The sequence below is a fragment of the Arachis duranensis genome, chromosome 3 (genome assembly GCF_000817695.3).
Source record: "Arachis duranensis cultivar V14167 chromosome 3, aradu.V14167.gnm2.J7QH, whole genome shotgun sequence".
Classification (NCBI taxonomy): Eukaryota; Viridiplantae; Streptophyta; class Magnoliopsida; order Fabales; family Fabaceae; genus Arachis; species Arachis duranensis.
In genome coordinates this window covers 57,574,035-57,578,136 of record NC_029774.3, presented here as the reverse complement: position 1 = coordinate 57,578,136, position 4,102 = coordinate 57,574,035, and the positions used below count along the sequence as shown (strand labels likewise).

Genomic DNA, 4,102 nt, shown 5'->3' with positions numbered 1-4,102 from the left:
AATGCCAACAATGCAAGGAAGGTGCTGGGTGACTTTACCACCTACTCCCGACTTCTATGGGAGAAGCATCTCTATCCCTGCCATTGGAGCAAACAACTTTGAGCTTAAGCCTCAATTAGTTTCTCTAATGCAACAGAATTGCAAGTTTTATGGACTTCCACTGGAAGATCCTCATCAGTTTTTTAGCTGAATTCTTGCAAATCTGTGACACTGTCAAAACCAATGGGGTTGACCCTGAGGTCTATAGACTTATGCTATTCCCTTTTGCTGTAAGAGACAGAGCTAGGATATGGTTGGACTCACAACCTAAAGAAAGTCTGAACTCTTGGGAAAAGCTAGTCAATGCCTTCTTGGCAAAGTTCTTTCCACCTCAAAAATTAAGTAAGCTTAGAGTGGAAGTCCAAACCTTTAGACAGAAGGAAGGTGAATCCCTCTATGAAGCTTGGGAAAGATACAAACAATTGATCAGAAAGTGTCCTTCTGACATGCTTTCTAAGTGGAGCATCATAGGTATCTTCTATGATGGTCTGTCTGAACTGTCCAAGATGTCATTGGATAGCTCTGCTGGAGGATTTCTTCATCTGAAGAAGACGCCTGCAGAAGCTCAAGAACTCATTGAAATGGTTGCTAATAACCAATTCATGTACACTTCTAAAAGGAATCCTGTGAACAATGGGATGAATCAGAAGAAAGGAGTTCTTGAGATTGATACTCTGAATGCCATATTGGCTCAGAACAAAATATTGACTCAGCAAGTCAATATGATTTCTCAAAGTCTGTCTGGAATGCAAGCTGCACCAGGCAGTACTAAGGACGCTTCATCTAAAAAAGAAGCTTATGATCCTGAGAATCGATCAATGGAAGAGGTGAATTACATGGGAGAACCCTATGGAAACACCTATAATCCTTCATGGAGAAATCATCCAAATCTCTCATGGAAGGATCAACAGAGACCTCAACAAGGTTTCAGCAACAATAATGGTGGAAGAAACAGGTTTAGCAACAGCAAGCCTTTTCCACCATATTCTCAGCAACAGACAAATAATTCTAAGCAGAGCCACTCTGACTTAGCAACCATGGTCTCTAATCTAATCAAAATCACTCAAAGTTTCATGACTGAAACAAGGTCCTTCATTAGAAACTTGGAGGCACAAGTGGATCAGCTGAGTAAGAAAGTTACTGAACTCCCTCCTAGTACTCTTCCAAGCAATACAGAAGAGAATCCAAAAGGAGAGCGTAAGGCCATCAACATGGCCGAATTTGGAGAGGAGGAAGAGGCAGTGACCACCACTGAGGAAGACCTCAATGGACATCCACTGGCCTTCAATGAGTTCCCTAATGAGGAACCATGGGAATCTGAGGCTCACACTGAGACCATAGAGATTCCATTGGATTTACTTTTGCCATTCATGAGCTCTGATGAGTATTCTTCCTCTGAAGAGAACGAACATCTCACTGAAGAGCAAGTTGCTAAGTACCTTAGAGCAATCATAAAGCTAAATGACAAGTTATTTGGTAATGAGACTTGGGAGGAAGAACCTCCTTTGCTCACCAAAGAACTGGATGACTTGACTAGGCAGAGATTACCTCAAAAGAGACAGGACCCTGGGAAGTTCTCAATCCCTTGTACAGTAGGCACCATAACCTTCAAGAAGGCTCTGTGTGACCTAGTGTCAAGCATAAACCTCATGCCTCTATCTGTAATGGAGAAGCTAGGGATCTTTGAGGTACAAGCTGCAAGAATCTCACTAGAGATGGCAGACAATTCAAGAAAACAAGCTTATGGACTTGTAGAGGATGTTCTGGTAAAGATTGAAGACCATTACATCCCTGCTGATTTCATAGTCCTAGAGACTGGGAAGTGCATGGATGAATCCATCATCCTTGGCAGACCCTTCCTAGCCACAGCAAAGGCTGTGATTGATGTTGACAGAGGAGAATTGATCATTCAAGTGAATGAAGAATCCCTTGTGTTTAAGGCTCAAGGATATCCCTCTGTAACCATGGAGAGGAAGCATGAAGAGCTTCTCTCAAAGCAGAGTCAAACAGAGCCCCCACAGTCAAACTCTAAGTTTGGTGTTGGGAGGCCACAACCAAATTCTAAGTTTAGTGATGAACCCCCACATTCAAACTCTAAGTTTGGTGTTGGAAGGTTCCAACATTGCTCTGAACATCTGTGAGGCTCCATGAGAGCCCACTGTCAAGCTACTGACATTAAAGAAGCGCTTGTTGGGAGGCAACCCAATGTTATATTTATCTATTTTCCTTTTGTTATTTTATGTTTTCTGTAGGTCGATGATCATGTGAAGTCAGAAAATCAATTGAAAAAGCAAAAATAAAATGAAAAACAGAAAGAAAAATAGCACACCCTAGAGGAAAACTTACTGCCGTTTAAACGTCAATGAAGACAGCAAAATGGGCGTTTAACGCCCAGTCTGGTACCATTCTGGGCATTTAACGCCAGAAAGGGGCACCAGACTGGCGTTTAACGCCAGGAATGGGCAAGAAGCTGGCGTTAAACGCCAGAAAGGGGCAACAGCCCGGCGTTTAACGTCAAGATTGGTAGAAAAGGCATTTTTGCACGCCACTTGGTGCAGGGATGAGCTATCCTTGACACCTCAGGATCTGTGGACCCCACAAGATCCCCACTTACCCCACCACTCTCTCTTTTCTTCACCCACTCACCAATCACCTTAATACCTCTTCCCCAAAAACCCCTCACCTATCAAATCCCACCATTCTCTTTACCACTCACATCCGTCCTTCATAAAACCTCACCTACCTCACCATTCAAATTCAAACCACTTTCCCTCCCAAACCCACCCATAATGGCTGAACCCTACCCCCCTCTCCACCCCTATATAAACCCTTCTTCACTCCTTCATTTTCACACAACCTAAACACTACTTCTCCCCCTTGGCCGAATCACAAAGCCCCCTCCATCTCCTCCATTTTCTTCTTCTTCTACTCCCTTCTTTCTTTTTTTGCTCGAGGACGAGCAAACCTTCTAAGTTTGGTGTGGTAAAAGCGTTGCTTTTTATTTTTCTATAACCATTTATTGCACCCAAGGCCGGAGAAACCTCTAGAAAGAGGAAAGGGAAGGCAAAAGCTTCCACCTTCGTGTCATGGGAGATGGAGAGATTTATCTCAAGGGTGCATCAAGACCACTTCTATGAAGTTGTGGCCATGAAGAAGGTGATCCTCGAGGTCCCTTTCAAACTCAAAAAGAGTGAATATCCGGAGATCCAACAAGAGATCCCACTAATGGACATGAGGAAATTCCTCATCATGAAATCCCTGAGAAGCATCAAGGGATTCACTTTCCTCCACAAAACTATTGGGAGAAAATCAACATCTCCCTAGGAGAATTGAGCTCCAACATGGGACAACTAAGGGTGGAGCACCAAGAACATTCCATCCTCCTCCATGAAATTAGAGAAGATCAAAGAATTATGAGAGAAGAGCAACAAAGGCAAGGAAGAGACATTGAGGAGCTCAAGCACTCCATAAGATCTTCAAGAGGAAGAACAAGCCGCCATCACTAAGGTGGACCCGTTCTTTAATCTCATTGTTCTTTATTTTTCTGTTTTTCTAATTTTTATGCTTATGTTTATCTATGTTTGTATCTTATGATCATTAGTGTCTTAGTGTCTATGCCTTAAAGTTATGAATGTCCTATGAATCCATCACCTTTCTTAAATGAAAGTGTTCTTAATTGAAAAAGAGAAGAATTGCATGAATTTCGAATTTTATAACAGATTAATTATTTTGATGTGGTGGCAATACTTTTGACTTCTGAATGTATGCTTGAACAGTGCATATGTCTTTTGAATTTGTTGTTCGTGAATGTTAAAATTATTGGCTCTTGAAAGAATGATGGAAAAGGAGAAATGTTACTGAGGATCTGAAAAATCATTAAATTGATTCTTGAAGCAAGAAAAAGCAATGAAAAGCTTACAGAAAAAAAAAGAGAGTATATGCGGAAAAAAAGAGAGAAAGAAAAAGAAAGAGCAAGCAGAAAAAGCCAATAGCCCTTTAAACCAAAAGGCAAGGGTAAAAATAAAAAGGATCCAAGGCTTTGAGCATCAGTGGATAGGAGGGC

At 41.8% G+C, this 4,102-nt stretch overlaps 1 non-coding gene across 1 annotated transcript; it reads right to left on the bottom strand.

The window, feature by feature from the left end:
- Window positions 1-383: 383 nt before the first annotated feature.
- Window positions 384-491, bottom strand: LOC127746189 (small nucleolar RNA R71). Its single transcript, XR_008007809.1, has one exon. It is a non-coding gene; the product is annotated as a small nucleolar RNA R71 (small nucleolar RNA).
- Between the last annotated feature and the right edge of the window lie 3,611 nt (window positions 492-4,102).